The sequence below is a fragment of the Pyxicephalus adspersus genome, chromosome 6 (genome assembly GCF_032062135.1).
Source record: "Pyxicephalus adspersus chromosome 6, UCB_Pads_2.0, whole genome shotgun sequence".
In the NCBI taxonomy this organism is placed as follows: domain Eukaryota; kingdom Metazoa; phylum Chordata; class Amphibia; order Anura; family Pyxicephalidae; genus Pyxicephalus; species Pyxicephalus adspersus.
This window is the reverse complement of record NC_092863.1, coordinates 87,504,135-87,522,326: the sequence shown is the minus strand read 5'-3', so window position 1 is coordinate 87,522,326 and position 18,192 is coordinate 87,504,135. Positions and strand designations below refer to the sequence as shown.

Sequence of the window (18,192 nt, the reverse complement as noted above, 5' to 3'; positions counted from 1 at the left end):
GAGGCCAACAGAGAAACTTGAAAGGAAGAGCCTAACAAAGTATATATTCTGGGAATGCAAATAGTAACTGGAACATAAGGTAACGCCACATGAAACTTGGCGAATAGTCTGAATGTTTCAATGTATCGGAACGATGCATATATAAACAGAGAGGGTGTAGAACTTACTGTTCCTAAATCTTTCTTGCCTTGTAGGGTTCACATTTAGTTGTGGTTGATGTAATCGCTCAGAATAAATGCATAAAAAACTTTTAATCTATTAATCTGAATGATATTTGACTTTTTATATAAAGGAACACAAGTGTGTGTATTTATTTATTAATATTATTGTTACACAGTATTTATATAGCGCCGACATATTATGCAGCGCTGTACAAAGTCCATAGTCATGTCACTAGCTGTCCCTCAAAGGAGCTCACAATCTAATGTCCCTACCATAGTCATATGTCATCTATACAGTCTAAGGTCAGTTTTGGGGAAATTACCCAACTCCATATTTTTTTGGGAATGTGGAGGAAAGCGGAGTACCTAGAGGAAATCCATGCAAACACGGGGAGAAACTGCAAACTCCATGCAAATACTGTCCTGGCCAGGATTCGAACCTGGGACCTAGTGCTGCCAATGTCTAAACTCTGAGCCACCGTGCTGCCCAGTATATATATACATATATATATGTGTATGTGACCTATACTGAATGAAATACAGGTTCTGCCATTACCAAACCACCTTGTCATGTTGATCCAGTGCTTTAAGAGTTCCTGTTTCATCCTTCCCCCCGCATGAACCATTACCTATGTTTTATTTACCTGTTGTACCTTTTTAGAACTTTAGTTGCCCCAAAAACCTTCCCATGCATTTTGGCTACAACCATCCTATCATGAAATCAGGGGTGCCAAGCAGGCTGCGAACCTTGATTTTCCTGACCTTGCTGTGTGTTTCAGTATGTGCACACTGGAGATCGGCTTGGAAGCATGCTCCCGCCTCAACAGTTACCATGAAATCTTCTTCACTTGACTGTAGAAAATTAGCAAACTAGCAGTCAGCTGCTAAGAGAGGAGCAGACACAGCCTTCCTAAAAATGTTGTAGCTCTGCACAATCCTAGCATTGCTCAAAATGAAAAACATGCGTGGTAAATTCATTGACTGCACTTTTCCATGCTGATGTTTATTTAGAAATACAAAGTTGGTGACAGGGTCCCTTAAAAACATTTGTGCATTACATAGGAATTATTATCAGTAATGTATTCTCTCTAAACTGTGAAAGAGCTATGGAATAACACACATATATATATATATATATATATCTATATAAATAATAAAAATAATATTTCCACCTATAGCAACCAAGCAGATTCTAGCATTTGGAATGGTAAAACAACAAAGCTCCGATGTTCTCCTAACCCAGCGATGTCTTTGCATTAGCTCCTGAATGCCAGGAACTGCATACTCATCCCACACAGGGCAAGTCCTAGCAAGGTGGAGAGTCGGTAAAGCACTGTACCATCCATCGGCAAGCCTTTGAAGTAGAGTGCCAATTAGTAATATGTTTGAGTACTCATTGCAGATCAAAAATAATTCCCAAGAGGTCAATTTTGCTAATTGATTCATGATGTTGGAATATTTGTTAGCTGCAGATAAAATGGTACATCTTATATCCATATGTTACAAACCCCCATGATTTAAATGATGTGTTGCTGCCTTAAAGCACATGCTCACATTTTTTGCATTTTTTTTCACCTGTAACTTGCTGATTGTGCATTCTTCATCTGAAACATTTATTTAAAAAAAAAAACATGCCAGAATAACTTTTAAACTGAAGGACTAAAGAGAAACATGGAGGCTGTGATTGCTGACTTCTCCTGCTCAATCTGGGGTATGGTTTTGAGGTCTGCAAAGGTGGACAGCTTCTGCAACAACACTGCAAGTGTGTTTGGCATGTCATTGATTATTGCTGCCCCACCCTAAATGTTGCTCTATAGGAGTTGACAGATTTGGATAATTATACTTTGTAAAAATATATTTAATTTTTAATACAATACTGCAATCATTTTTTTGTAATATTTGACAGGTTTAGGTTTTATTTGACGTCCATAACAATTCCTCCATATTAAGTTCATGAATAAAGATGATGGTATGTCACAGACTTTAACTTGTACTGTACCCATCTGTGATTCACAACAGCCTGAGACTGTCTGCGGTTACAAATTCTTCCCCTCTTTCTGTGTATCTCTATCATGTCTCTCTTATTTTGTACATATGTGTCAGTCTTGCCTGTTGTTTGTGGTTTGTGTCCTGATGATGCTGCAGTTTTATCTGGAGGGCTGTCACTGATCCGTGTCATAAACGCTGAGGTGAGGAAATAATAAGAGGTCTTTTGGGGGAAGCGGTTATTCTGAGATATCCCCCTGAGATTTTATACCGTCCGGAGATAAGAGCACAATCTCTCAATCAATAAGGTCTCGAGTGGTTTAGAAATTGCTTCTAGCATGATGCAATGCCATGATACGATTGCTGCTTGGCCTGGAAAGCGATGGAGGAAGCACAAGATGGCTCCTCTACCCTGCAGTTTGCTTCACTTCCCAGCTAATCTGCACATGCTTTTTATTAAAGCCATTTAAAATCCTTACTTGTTTTTTTTTTTTTTTTTTTCCTTCAGAAACTTGGCTGTGGATAAAAAGCATTTTTGGATTTCCATCCTTTATACCACCTCTGCAGGAAGCTGCTTTTCTAAAACACGATTTAGATCATCAAGAAAAGAGAGCAAAAAAATCAAGGCAGATTGAAATAAGAAAAAAAAGTCACTTTGACAAAATAGTTGCGGCTTGCAGGCAAATTATATTGTTTATTCCAGCAGAAAACACTGTAGTTTGTAGGATTTAAAGTCAACCTGTCAGCTAAGGAAATGCCCCAAAGGGTCATCTAACCTAAAACTGATATTTGTGTCTTGGATAGAAGCCAGGTATTGCCTTCAACCACCCTCTTGAATTTTTATTTTTGTCAGCGAATTAAAAACATTTCTGCATCTTGGTTTCCTGCTCTAATAACTTGGTACATCCATTAGGAAGGGGGTCCTAAAGGGGTTTTATTTTCCATTATGGCAGATTAGAGAGAGCTCAGGGAATGAGGAAGCAAAGACAGGTATCGGGCAGGAAAACCTTTCTGGAGACTCTTTTAATATCCTGAGGTCATACAACCCAACAATTATGAACCCCCATAAGTGAAATCTAATTTTCAGTGGATTCATTTTAAGACATCCTAGATGTGCAGGGCATTTCTGGAGTTGTGAGTGGCCCAAACCCTTTGGTGGCTGACATAATTAATCTGGGGACTGTGTATAAAAGTATCAAAAATCATTCAATACATCCCTATACATAGGATCATGTAAAGACAGCCCTGAAGAGCATGGAGAATTGGTATTCTTATGCCCCATGGCAGAATAGTGGATCCTGCTGCTCTTGAAATGTTGTTGGGTCTTAGCCAGGTGGTTTACTTTAGTGTACTTTGAGGTTTATTTTAAAGTGATCCTGTCCTTGCATTTAGAAAAACATGTCATTGGCAACAAGTAAAAGAGGAAGCTACATAACTTGGTGTGCTATATTTTTTTTGAAAAGCTCCACTTCCAGTGCGTGTCCCCAATGTGTGCTGTAGCTTCTTTCATTAGCCACTTTGTCCCTACGACACACAGTAATGACGTGGCAGCCTGAGGAAGGATCTGCAGCTCCTGGTGTAGGACACACTATCCTACACATCTAGAATTTTTTTATAGGAAAGGAACCTATATCTTTCACTGTGAAGTGAAATCAAAGTAAGCATTTCAGTACAGGATAGGAGGCTGTACAACTAGCCAAAACTGAAGTTCAGATTTCAACCTGCTTATCATGAGAGATATGTGTCCCAGTGCAAATACTGTAAGGACAAATCCTCTTCTTTAGCAGTATTAAGGCCTGGTTTGCAGCCCAATTTTTTAAACTTTTTTCTCTTCTTTTTATATACCATTGCACCACAAGGCATGGTACATTCTCACCTGAACACTTACGGCCATGTCAAATTGCTGATAATTAACTGCTTGATTATGTCAGAAGCTTTGTATATTTTGTCATGCTCTAGGATGTCTCTCAATGCAGTACGTTGCCTTTGTTACAGTTTCCATTTACTTTTTATTTTTAACTTGTGAAGCCAAATTTAAATTGCAAATTAGAGGTTTATTATTTATAACACATTTACGTATTTTAGTTCTCTGTTTGGTGTGCAGGAACCTGTGCAGTCTTTATGTCTTTCTTTATTTTTTGTTTTTATCTGTTTTTCTGCAGACAAAGTTTGCATATTTCAAAAAGTCTTTGTAAGTTTCCCTTTTTTTTGTTTTAGTGCATTTTATGAAGAAATTATGTTCCAGGCCTTGATTGTCAATCTTACAGCTATGTTATTAGTCTGAAATATCACTTCAAAAAGTTTTTGATGAACGACCATGTACAAGAAATTGTTAATAAATATTTATGGTAAAGTACAATACATATGTACACTAGACCAGCCTTTCTGGAACCTTTGAAGAAAATTTCAGGTCTTTGTGACCCCCTGCTTTAATTACTGTATCCACATCGCACAGTACATTGCTTGATGATCAGTGGGAAGAATGCATCTTACATCGCTGACCATTGAAAAGAATCTCACACTTACAGAAGCCAAAAAGACCATTGGCGTCAGTTAAAATGTCAAATTTATCATGCCTTGTGAAACCCCTAGCAACTTCTGGAGGAACCCTAGTCTTTTTAGGGGCTCTGGATTTTTTTTGGCCATGGATCCTGGAATTAATCGGTCCATTAAGTAGCATCCACCAGTACATTTATTGAGAGCATATGCAATCATAGAAATATATCAGTTCCTTTTTTGCAGTTGCTTACATTACATGTGTTTTCATTGTCTTTACTCACGCGATTTAGTCACATGTAAAATAATAAAAAAAAAATTCTGTAAGGTGTAGGTCCTGGTAAGCCTTTTATTTTCCCCAAAATGTATTTGCCATGCAAAGCCTACATGTGTTTTGTGCATTTGATTTATATATTTATCTTTAGAGTTCTGTAAGGTGAAATTACATATTTTGGCCTCCCAGAAAAACATTCAGTGTATCGTACTAACAGTGAAAGGCACTGACGTATTTTTAGAAGCGTTACAGTGCAGTCAGATGCTAAATCCGCACAACAACTCAGTACATACTGTACATCTTCCAGACATTGTAAAGATCAAAAGGAAGAAGGTCTACCAAAGAGGTAGCAGATGTTATGCATTTTACCGTCATTCTGTCTCGTGATACTGATTGTTGCAGCCACTACAGTAAATAATAGGAAATCGCCAATGGAGCTTCAGACAACCGTAAAGACTTGACCAAGGTACTAGCCCTTCCCCACTTTAGCTAAAACTAGTGATAAAAGTTTTGGTGGGACACACAGTTAATGCCTTGCTGTCCTACCACAATTATTTTTGGCCTTTTCCACGTTTTATTTCCCTCCCTTGAAAAAAGCCAATACCATTTTATTTTATGGCATTTCAAATGATTATGTTATAGTCTCTTGGTTTCAGTTATGTAACAGCCAGGAAACATTCCTAACAAAAACCTTGGATTTGTGACTCGGAGAAATTCCTTGAGTCTCTTCCAAGCCTCAGTTTTGCCAAGTTTTAAAAAGAAAATCTTTATTTTATTACAAGTCTTTATACAGTGTAATATCTGGAAAATGGTGGTGGGGGGGTCAATAAGATATTCTTTTCTTGAGTAAATTGCGGGGTCTGTGCTTGCAGCTAGAAATGTTGGAGCCAGTGGGGTGCCGCTTTTAATGATAGACGCGCACTCATTTATATTTAAATGCCCAGCAACAAACCTGTTCTCCTCCGCTGTGACTCTAGAAGGGAAAGAATGACGGACGTTTCAACATTAAAACGAATGTGTTTTAGGGGAATTTGCCTCTCAGCCACGTTATATTTGCTACTTTTCCCAAAAGGGCTGATTAGGATGTAATAATTGGGGATGATGGTGCTGGAGGAAGACGACAATTCTATTTAATTAAAGAAAATTTATTTGACTCTAACTGGTGGAGTCCCCAGTGAGTAAGAGTAAATTTAGCTGTTAGATTTATTAATGGCCACTGACATCCAAGCTGGCAAATAGGCAAACATTGCCTTTCATCAGTTTTATTTTTAATATTAAACGATTTGACCTACTGATGCTGCTAAATCAGCTTTTCCACTGCCCGTCCTTTTCGTTCTCTTTTCAGTTACGTGGTTTTATTTGTATGATTTGTTTTTAATGAATATGGATTATCTCCTCTTCTTAGAATTTTATTGTTACTAATAATTTACTATTTAGCTTGTTTGATATCAGGATCTTCTTAGGGCTGAGACAGCAAAATGCACAGTTTGAAATACAGGTATGTGAAAAAGTCATACCTGAAAAAACATGTGCAATTCTGATCAGCAATTTCTGTGATTCATATAACTTTTATTTAAATCTATAGCTAGACAATTTTATTACTATTTACTCCTACATACTACTTTAAGTCCTTGTGTCTCTTCCCAGTCTTCAACCTACTTATGGAACTCTAAACAGCCCACTTTGCTACTCCCATTGCCTGAAACGTGATATTTACTGTATCGCATAATTTATTAAAATCTGATTGGTTCACAGTGCTAGTACTCTCTCTTAGGGGTTTATTTTTAAAACAGTGAATCTGACATTCACAAAATCATTCCCTGGTAAAAAATCAATTTCTGCTATTGATTGATATGAACCTGGAAGATTCTCCACCAGGTAATGTTTCCGTGAATGTCAGATTCTCTGCTTAATATAGACCCCTGTTCAGCGAATTTTTGGGAAGTTTATATAAAGCAGTATTTACAAAGTAAAGTGCATTTTCTTTTTGGATTAAATATTCAGTTCTTACTCACACAGTCTGAAAAATCTCTGCCCTTTCTAGAAGCTGGAATCCCTTGGTACCACTGGTATGTTATGCTCTACGCTATCCTCGTCTGCTCACTTCATCATTGGCATTGATCACCAATCATTGTCAAACTAGATACATCAATTTTAAAGATGGTTGTATACAGTATACCTCCCCATTTACTTCTCGGATCTTGATAACTGGTAATAACCTTTCTGACATTCACCAAATGTTTTTCAGACTAAACGGTGTAGCCCCCCTACCCCCAGAATGTGCGTATACAAATGGTTTATCCAGACGATTATAAAATTGTGCATTTGTATGTAGTTTGTATGTAGTAAGTACTCTAAAAGAATTGCCCCTGTATCCCCTTTTAAAACAACAGCTCAACAGCAATTTAATAGCTACAGCAGCCATTTTCATTCAGGGTTCGAAAGATACCCAGAGTTCCTTCAGAAGCTGGTAGAAGGATCTAGGGTTTTTTTCGAGCTGTGGCCGGTGGATCTCCAATTAGACGATGCCTTCTTAGCTCTAGGGTCATCGTCTTTCGGTAGAAGCATCTGTGTGACTCTAAATGTTTTTTTACTTGTCTCTAAAGGTGATATTCTTGCTACCACTGTAGGAGGAGCATTCATTCCACATAGGCTTTGTTTCCACTGACCACAATACCTTAGTTTTAGCTGGGGGTTGCCCAAGGCCAGAAAGGATTTTAAAGGGTATTTCATGGGTAAAATGTTGGGAAAGGCTGAACGAAAGAGTGCAAACAAACCACTCACCCATTTTCAAGGAGTCATGCTCACAATGAAGCAAGAAATCTTCTTCATTGTTTAATAAAAGGAGGGAAGAACAACTTACATGTCTGGCCTGTGAATTAATGGGAACAGATGTATTTTTTACCCTCTCAAGCAATCCTTTTGCTATTGAGTTGCTACCCGGCAGTGGCTATTGTGTCTTGGGCAAAAGAACTGTAGGGGTACCTTGAATAAACAGTGGGCATGTTGTCATACTGTCTTATTTTATTGCAAAGCATAGAATACCCACAATATTTTCCATTAGATGGGCCATGTGGGTTGACATTATGTACATACTGGCCATCCTGCTGATTCAGTGGCTTCAATACTCCTTATTCCTTTTACATGGCTTAGAAAGCACTATAGTCTCAGGACAGCCAGGAAAATAGCATTTCCAGAAGTAAGCAGGTTTCTTTCAAGGTTGTGGTATTTTCTCTCTTTGACCCTCTTTAGGATTAATTAGTGTATTTCCTCTTTCCTTTCTAACTTTTAGTGGTATATTGCAGACTTCTTTAATAGCATGAAACACAGAGACAAGTATTAGATTCTCCTGGACAACAAAAGAATCTAAATCTCATTTTTTTCAAGGTAGAAATGCATGTACATCCAGGTGAAGGTGTTCTTTCTGCTTCACTAGGTCGTATTTTTTGACTTTGTGTCCTACTTTCTATCATGTTTATATCATATATCATGGCCAGGATCCTCTGTAAAGCAGCTCTCGAGGGATGGAGGAAATGCTTTAAAGCTGAACTTCAAGCAAATGCAATATTAATTGTCGTATTTATTGGGTTTTACTACTTGATATGCTGATGAGTAAAATGTAATATGTTTTTGGCTAAATTTTGCTACATGTTATATTAGCCAACAGAGCATTCAATGACTGAAATTCTCCGATGTGCTAGCGGCACATAGGGATAAATTACAATAGGGTTAAGGGTAAGGAATGAGGTGCAAGCCTGGGGCAAGTGAATGGGTAAAAAATGATAAGCATTACATTCTCATTATTAGGACAACACGCAGGTACCAGACTGCAAAGCATGTTGGTGTTTTTGTGTTTATTACTATAGGTTACTCCATTGGGAGCTATCCTTTTTGGAGCATTAGGACTGTAAGGTCTACAGGGAGCCCCTTCTATAATTATTATATCCATAGCTCGCAGTACATTAGTGTGATGGTCAGTAGGAAGAATGCTTCTTACATTGCAAGGCTACCATCCTTACAGCCAAAAAGAACATTGATATCTGTTAAAGCAACTTGAGAGCCACAGAGCCCCTCTTCATTTGCTAGGAACCCCTAGCAAACTCCTGGAGGATTCCTAGTGTTCTACAGAACCCTGGTTGAGAAACGCTGACCTAGACTGAAATATGTCACCAGTCCTTTGCAGGCAATTTTCTCAGTCTCCTCTCCCACAGTAATCAGTCTGAAATGATTTACCAAAGCAGTGCTATCTGTGCCAGACATTTGTAAACACAGCCAAAAATTGCACAGGCACCCTAATTTATATGACCGAGCCATCTCTAAATCTGCATATCCAGGAAGTAGATGCTGCCCCTGCATGATACCTGAAGCAAGATGGTTTCATCCTTCTAGAGAGAAAAGTAGATAAAGAAAAAACATTCTTGGAAGTATTAGACTTACAGTCGAACTAACATGCAACAGAACTAACATGCAACACATAATAAGAATAAAATAAATCTGCATCCACACAGCATGGATGAAGGAATAACTACTGTATGTGCCTTATTTTACAAATCTCTTGGCAGGTACAGGAGTTTCCTTTATTTGTGTTTAAGCTGCATATTTAGCTATTTTGTACCATTTAAAACGGTTCAGGGAATTTTCTTCTGCACCTGAAAGAAAACTCACAAATGCTTTTTTTCCCCAAAGCAGCAACTGTTACAGAATTAAAGCCGCGGCTTTCACACGAGCCCCTCTTCATTCGCTGAGCCCTTTTTACCTCCTTACAAAAGCCGTTTTGTCCCATGATGCAAAGTGCTTACAAGAGAGGGCCTGTTCTGTGGATGGCTTTATAGTTGTTTAATGTACGCCAAACAAACATGGTATTGATCAGGCCGTGTTTGATTATGCGAGCACTCGGAGACAGAAACCAGAATATATAAAAATAAACTTGGTCAATTTATTTATTTTTTACTTTTATTTTTTTTTTTCTTTTCAGCTTTCAGATGACATCACAGGGTTGAAGTGATGTGTCTGTTCTTGGAAGGAGTTGGCTCTGTTAATACCAAGTGTACGATTCTGCTCTTTCATCTGCAAAATATTTCCATTTCATACTCTGTAGCTCGGTGGGGGAGGCTGGACAAGCCATCGCTGCTTAAAATCTAAATCTGGTTTTAAAAAACAAAAAAATGCCACTTAGTCCACATTTCTGTATTTGTGCATTATGGTGTGCAGTTTTATTTTTTAAATTAGTTGTTGGTTAAAGCATTAAAGTATGTAGGTGTATGTGTGTGTGTATATATTATTATTAATTCCCTAGTATAATTGACCAATAGTAAATAAGCCACAAAACTTTATAAAGTTCATGCCTGATTTAATAGTAGTACCATTGTTAAAAACGCTGACATCTTCTTCATCAGTCTGTCGTCATGGCACTGTCAGAGGAGCTCACAATCTAATCTTGCTTTTATAGTAGTATGTTAACAATATCAGTTTCCTCCCTGGCACCACCCGGCACTTCAGTAGCCAGCGGGCTGTTTTTGGGTGGTTATTAAGGAGTTGGGTCACAATAGAGGGGCTGCCACCCACCTACAATTTCTTCCCAGCTTAAAATAAATTCTGGTTTGAACACTAAACCTACATTAATGCCAATTTTTTGGGCCAATTAAAAGCCAATTACCTACCAGTATGTTCTTTTTTTGGAAGGCAGCCCATGTTGAGAACATGCATACTCCATACTCAGGTTCACCCATGATAGTCTATCTTCTTTAGTTCCAGAGAGATTTAATAAATCAGGGTATTTGTTTTTGTTTGAGAGAGGAATGCTGGTAGCATTTTTTTTGAATATCACAGGTTAGAGATGCAAATGCTTTCAGATTATTATTGCTGTTTATTGTCTGTTTAGAAGGAGTTTCATGTACCTTTCACGTTCAGCTGCATCTGCTGAGCCCATTGAAATGGCAATATATACATGCTGGGCAATGCTTTGGTTTTCAATTATTATCTCCTGTCATCTCCTCTTTAGGATGTTTTGGCCATTCAACCAGCATGCTGATTAGTTCTCTGTTTGGACTTCACTGGCTTCCTACTTTTTCCTAGCTAATGACTCAAAGTTTTGAAGCCAAAAGACAGTTGGGTAACAATATTTGTTTCTCCAAGGATAGGCACTGACATAAATGATCAAGATTTGTCTGTGTGTTTGGTATTTTGCATGTTATCGAATGTTGTAATGGAGTAGCCCATTTTCAGCTATTACAATGCAAGTGATGTGTTTGACACAAAATAGGTGTGATGTGCTGGATTAGTGTGTTGCAAAGCTCCCCAACTCACCACCTTCACCCCGACACATAACAGCGCCATGTTATATATGTTACAGTAATGCACAGTGAATTGTTAGCTACACAAGTCTAAATCTAGCATAAGTCAGCACAGACATCAAAAAACTTTTTTAACTAATTAATAATAATTTGCCATTTTTTAAATTGTGTTTAAAGTCAGATTTAAAAGTCCCAGTTTTGCCATTTAAATCTCCAAACCCTTTCCGTTCCCAGCTGCTTAGCCTATTCCCGTTGTGTTTTATTTGCTCAATCACCTGGAGATGCCGAAAGCCCTGCGTCACATTCAGGTTTTTGTTGCATTGATACTTTATAATTTAACACAGTTTCTAAGTTCTTCTACATAAAGATACAAAATGCAGGCAGCAGTAACACAGTTATTTTTAGTTCTCTAAGTTCTCCATTAGGTTGCTGAGCTTTTGATTTAAATGTCACATTAGAACTTGTATTCCGTTATAATCACATTTGCTTGAGCCAGATCCTCCGATGGCAGATTAGGACTGCATGCTTTCCACCTGTATGTGTCCCCTGCTGTTTTGGACAGGCATTTTTATTAGCCCTTATTGACCTTTCACCCCGTGTCAGTCTCCAGGGGGTTGACATGTGGCAGGAGGAGGGGAGGTTATCCTCCTCTTACAGGTGGCTCTCTTCTGCCCATACACTTGTTTTTCATGGTGCACCATGCACTTAGAGGCTCAGCAGGCCCTGCAATTTCATCCTTACACCAGGGAGGAGGGGGCTGATGGGGAAAAGCGCTTTGCATTTGCTGTTCTGCTCTGCGTGTCATATGGTCTCAATTATCCTGTGATGGCAGGCCCAGGCCCTGGGCCCTTCGCATGTTTGTCCTCTGAGAAAGATCTGGAAAGGCCGACATCTGGATTTGATTCTTGCAATTGCAGGTTGATAGAATAAACGCAGGCTGAGGTGGGTGGGTTTTCCTTCCGGCCCTATCCATGCTGGTCTGGTAATGCACTTCACGTGAGGGGGCTGCTCTTTTCATCATCCTCTTCCTTCTCCCCCCCCATCCCTCCCCAGATCAGAACCAGCAACATGTGGCTTATATTATGGACCTGACTCAAAATGACTGAGCTGGCTCGCTGCGATCCTGAAAACAGGTCAGGCCAGGAAACAGGCCTTGACCCTAACACATATCAAAGGGAATATAAACAAATTGACTTCCCTCTAACAAAAAAAAAAAGGGAAAATCAGAGGTAACACTGATGGCTTTTGTGGTATTTAACTGCCAAAATGACCACTTTAAAAGATGGTCAAAACCAGACAAAATGGGGAAATAGTCATATATAGTGTTTCCAAGTAACATATCGTATACACAGATCAAATATTTTATACGAATCTAAGTGATTGATAAAGCTAAATAAAACCATGTCTTCTCTTTTAATGGAACTGAGCTGCAAAACCAGAACACACACAAATGTTGTAGGATGTCTTGGTCAAATGAGAAGTTTTTCACTTCCTACATAGTTATTTGTTTACTTAGTAATGAAGTTTTCTAGGTGAACAACATCTAAATTAACCCCTTTCTGTCCTTGCTGTAGAAATGTGAGTTGTAAATTTGCAATTTGAAACTAAACTAAACTTAAAAAATAAGGAGGAGTCAGGCTCTTTATTGCAACAGAGACAGACTGTGTGTGTCTCTTCTGCAATAAAGCCAATATCTCTTCTACGTCCCCTCTACAGGCGTAGTATATAGGCTACGTCTCTTCTACAATATAGGCTACGTCTCTTCTGTGACATAGGCTATGTCTCTTCTACAAACTTACCTACCTGTTCATAATCTTCTCTGTAAATTTCACTGAGGTTTGAATATGCAGCTTGGTTTTACGATCCTGGCATAGTTGGCTGCCGCGAATGAATGAACTCCCCAGAGTTACATCATTCTTCTCCGGCCAATCTAAGCTTTCAAACCTGGAAGGGGATTGGGTGAAGGTGACTGCGACTAAGCGAGGAAAAGTGAACAAAGTTAAAAAATCGCAAACAAGTAGATAGGTAGTTTTTTATTTTTTTGCAGAAGAGACATTGCCTGTCCCTTTTGCAATAAGGAACCTGCTTGCTCGCATTTTCGTCTTCTATTTGCAGAAAACCAGCTGCTGCTTGGGTGAGATATAGGTAGTTTATTTAGAGGCTATTATTATTATTATATAACAGGATTTATAGTGCCAACATATTACGCAGTGCTGTACAATAAACGGGTTGCAAATGACAGATACAGACAGTGACACAGGAGGAAAAGACTCTGCCCCGAAAATCTTACAATCTAGGAGGTGGGGGCTGACCGATAATGCTTTGCAGCCGTGGCTTCTTTTTAAAATTGACCTAGCAGAATTTTGGTATGAAAAACAAAAAAATTATATATAGTGACAACAAAATTAGATATATTTCAACAAAATTTGCCAAATTTGAGTAAGAAAAATTTTCCTGCTTGTTATGGCTCCCACCTGGCGTATTTGCTGTCAGGCTTCAGCTTTGGTCCCTCACGCCATTTCAGATGACTTTTAGGGTCTCAGTCTTACCACAAACTCAGTCCTCTGACTTTTTTCTGAATCGCTGGCTTTAGGCTGCCTGTACAGTGCTGTGACTCGGAGCCCCCTGTGATTTTTCCTCCAGATTGGGTGATTATCTTTTTCAGCACATGTGCGATTAAAACAAAAGAGATCATGGGCATTTAACAAGGCTTGGGAAAAGAGGGGGGGGGGGGTTGTAGTGTGGGTTTCTGCTTTATGTACATTGCTCTTTGTCTTATTAAGAGCTTACTTACAAGAGCACCAGGTGCAAAGAGCATAGAATCCAAACTTGTCAAATTTCCCATGCCATTCTCCTCCTCCGTTTTCTCCTAAGTGGGGAAGCAATATGGTTTAGCTGGTTTGCAGTTAAACGCTGCATGCACTGGGCAGCGTGTATCTCAGCAAATTTTTAAATTGATGTTTATGCCATTCTGCTCCATAGACCCTTTCATCCCTTGAGTCTAGGGTCTGTGCAGCGGCCATGAAGGATAAGATCATGTGTACAGCTCTATCTTTGGCCCTAAAGTAAAACTTTCACTACATTTGCCTGCTGCAAATACTAATGCATGTATAAACTAGGCATGGTGCTGTTTGGTAGCGCTTTCAAAGTTGTTGCTGCATTGTGTTCCAAATGCCCCTAAAAACTTGCAGTATTGTCAATTAATGCCTCCCATAATGCAAGGTAAAGCATACTGGAGGGCTGACTTACAAAAAGCTGTCTGACATACTCATACAGCCTGTCTGCAAGCACCTATTGGCATCTGGTAGTGTCTTTTAGTGCCTATTTATAAAAGGTATTTCTTAGTTTAAAGAAGGATCATTGCCACAAAATAAGTTTACTGTGCAGCACAAATCAGAGTTTAATAACACTTTTTAAACTTGCCTTTTCCTGTAAAAAATAAACCCTTGGACTCTGCAGTGCCTTGCATTGGTCTGGAAAAGATAACCTTTGAACAGTATGAAGAGAAATCTGTTTGAACCAAGAATAACTGACTTTAATCTGGTTATATTATAATTTCTTTCTATAAATGGACAGATTGCTCTGCAATAGGTCCCAATTGTGCACAACTTTAAACCTAAATCGTTCATTTAAAGCTGGGTTAGACAGACTTTTGCATAGGATTGCATATACATTAGGATTTGGGGAGAAACAGAATCTTTTCTTAATAAATCCTCTTACTTTATATTAAAACACTTTGCTTGTAATACATCAGAGCCGTGTTTCGCAACCTTTTTTTATAATAGGGGAACCCCTTGAAATAAGTTTTAGGTCCTAAGGAACCCCTTCCATATTTACTATATTCACAGCTCATAGTACTTAGGTGGCCAATAGGAAGAATGCCTCTTACTTTGCCCAAGAAGCCCCCAGCAATCTCTGGAGGAACTCTGGTTGAGAAACACTGCAATTGAGAATAGAGCAGAACTGCGGACCCCTCCTTTGCATTAGGCACTGTAATCAGCGGACACTAGCTGTCTTCTAACCAAGAAATATGTGTGTAGTATTTTTTTTCCACCAAGAATCTTATTATTAACTTTCTAAATTGAAATTATTTACCAAATTAGCATACTTATTTACATATATTGTTAATTTATCACTAACTTTACCCATTTGTTATGTAAAATTTAAAATAAAGCATGTTAGAAGAAATGTCAGTATGGCTATCGTCCTGAAAATGCTAGATGCCCGGTAAACCACACTGATTTAAGTATGCAGGCAATAAAGTTAATTTTACTTCCTTGCATAATTATTTCCATTAGCTTTTCTGACAGCATTGATACCAGAGGATCAGCATAACAGACGGCAATTGGCATGCTGCATAGTTCTCTTATAAAAGATTTCTTTTTAACAGTTACAATCTCTTGAAATCTATTTTACCACCACAGTGCGAAATCTATAGAGTTAATTGTTCGCAGTGAGGAGAGGAGGATTGTTTGCTATGGCTTTTTACCCTACCCTTCAGTGTGGTGTTAGCAGCAAAGGAGCCGCCAAACAATGAAAAATAAACCACTAATTGTTTACATTCTAGAAAGAGGACATAATGTTAATAAGGTTAATGCTGCATTGTTGCCAGACGGGGATAGGTCCTAGTTTGCTTACAAAACAAGGTGCCGCAGGGGGTACCCAGATAGCTTTATCTCATTACTGGTACTCAGCGGGAAAAGAGAATGTACGGGTGCCTGGGGATCAGCTATAGCATTGTGCAATTTACAGATCCATGTATTCAACAGCAGTGAAGAATGAAGTGCTATTAATCTGGACCCACCATATGGGGGGTCAGTGGGGTTTAGCTGAACTACATTTCCCATGATGCTTAGCCATGGGTTGACAAAGGGCTGTCATCCCTGTATTTGTGGCCAAGAGCAAATCCGCTATGTATTAACATGCTCTTGTTTCTTGCAGATATATTTTGACAAACAAAAAATTGGATAAATGCCTAGGTGCTCAAAGTAAAGTAACCACAATACAGAACAATGAAAGTGGGCCACTCATAGGACAAGAATAGGTGCAAACGTCCAGGCTTTATCATGATCCAAAGTTTGTGTATTTTTTTTTTTTGTGGTAATTTTATGAATTTGCACATTTTCATTACCCAAGTGGACCCTTTTCAGTAGTACCAGTGGAAGTTATGATTTAAGGAAAAAAACAGCAATTAGCTTAAAACGACCCTTTTACTCTCATAGTTTTTTACCCAAAAGCAACCAACCAGGTTTGCCATTCTCAGACACAAGCAAATCTCTGTCAAATGCTGAACCCTTTTCTTTATACCGGTGTTTAAAATGGGAAGGGATGCGTAGTATGACCCCAAGCATTGTTTACCACATCCATCCCCCAATCCAAACTTTTTGTTTATTGATTAAAGAGGTTCGGAGCATCGCATTGAGGGATTTGATGGCTTGGCATAGTTCCTACTTTTTGAACTGGAGCTTTAGCATATTCAAATGCCTAGGGGCACTCATTAAGATAAATGAAGGTACAAGCTGACATCTTTTGACTCCTGTTTTTAACCCATTGTACAGGTTTACTGTAAAGCAAGTACTCCCATTGTTTATCAGCAGTTGTTTTGGACTATTTAACAATATATTTTTGCAAAAACATTGGATCTGAAAAGAGAACGGGAGCTGTGTGACTGCCCAATCTCTGGGGACTTCACAGTTAGAGGGAATTGCTACAAAACTTTACATTGAGCTAGATGCAAGAAAGCTTGAGAGAGCAATGCAGAACCTTTTCTTCTGCTCGGGTTATTATTACTATGTGTATTACTAGCATGGCAGTGAAGTCCTATCCATACAATCAACTACTAGGTCCAGACAAGGGTGCATAGCCTATATATGTCACAACTCTTGGGTATATTACCTATATCACTCTTTACAGAGCCCAAAGACATGTCACAGATTATATTAAGGTGATCCTACTAAGGTCCTTGTTGAAGTATTTATAGAGTGGCAACTGTCTGACATTTGTGCTCATACTTTTTTAACACATCACATGCTCCCCTAATGGATACTGCAAACAAGCATACTGATGCATGTTGAACAGGCATGATCCACTCATGTTGCTATAGGTTAACCAGTTCATGGATGATATACAGTCATAGCTGGAGTGCATGGGGACTGAAAGTAGCTAAAAGAGTCTGGAAGAGAATAGCCGCACTAAAATAAGGACGACAGGTGAAAACAATATTTAATTAAACACAAACTAGATAAAAAATCAATATTACCATCCTTTAAATCATTTATCTGGCATACAGCACTTCCCTATTGACCTCAATAAATTCCACACTACCTCTGCATGCTCCAAAAGCTGCAAATCTGTGAGGAGTGCTCCTTACAACCAGCAGCCAACACAAGTTTTCCTCTTTGCTTACTATATCAATAGGCAAAGCTGTGTTATTATTGAAACCTACAGGGATTGCTCCTATTGCCTCCCTTTTGTGAGGGAACCCTCCCTGCTGATTTACACTATCTGGTGGAGTGATGTTCTATTAGTCAAAAACTGTTATCGTCAGTCTATGTTTAATCAAAATATCAATTACGTTAAATTTAGTGTTTCTATTTAAGACATTTATTATCTTGAAATCATTGAGATGTGTATGGCCTTCTTTAGAGTTTATATGTACATTCGGGCATTCATAGTTTCTTAAATTTCGTGTACAGAACCCTTACACTAGGTTAGAAAAAGTTAGCACTATGATCCAGTTTGAGCTTTTTACTTAGTGCTATCAGTCTAATACCACGCATACAGCAGGGGGATGTCTTTATCAGTTGCTGCTGCTTTTCCTTTATGGTCCAGTTAGAGTGCTAGCGATGGGTTCTTGACCAAGGTAAAATGGTTAGCAGTACTGGTGGTTTGGGGACCTTAACTTTTTTACAATGGCTTCAGAATATTTTTAAGCTGGTAAGACGGTTCGCATATTTTTTCCCAACCATTTGATTTTCAGCTA

At 38.6% G+C, this 18,192-nt stretch overlaps 1 protein-coding gene and 1 long non-coding RNA gene across 22 annotated transcripts in view; both read left to right on the top strand.

Moving 5' to 3' along the window:
- The window catches only part of TCF4 (transcription factor 4), a 276,489-nt gene that overhangs the window by 210,089 nt on the left and 48,208 nt on the right, over positions 1–18,192 (top strand). The window lies entirely within an intron of this gene.
- LOC140334252 (uncharacterized) lies at positions 5,257–10,179 on the top strand. The gene is made up of 2 exons (XR_011921497.1): positions 5,257–5,383; positions 9,893–10,179. It is a non-coding gene; the product is annotated as an uncharacterized lncRNA (long non-coding RNA).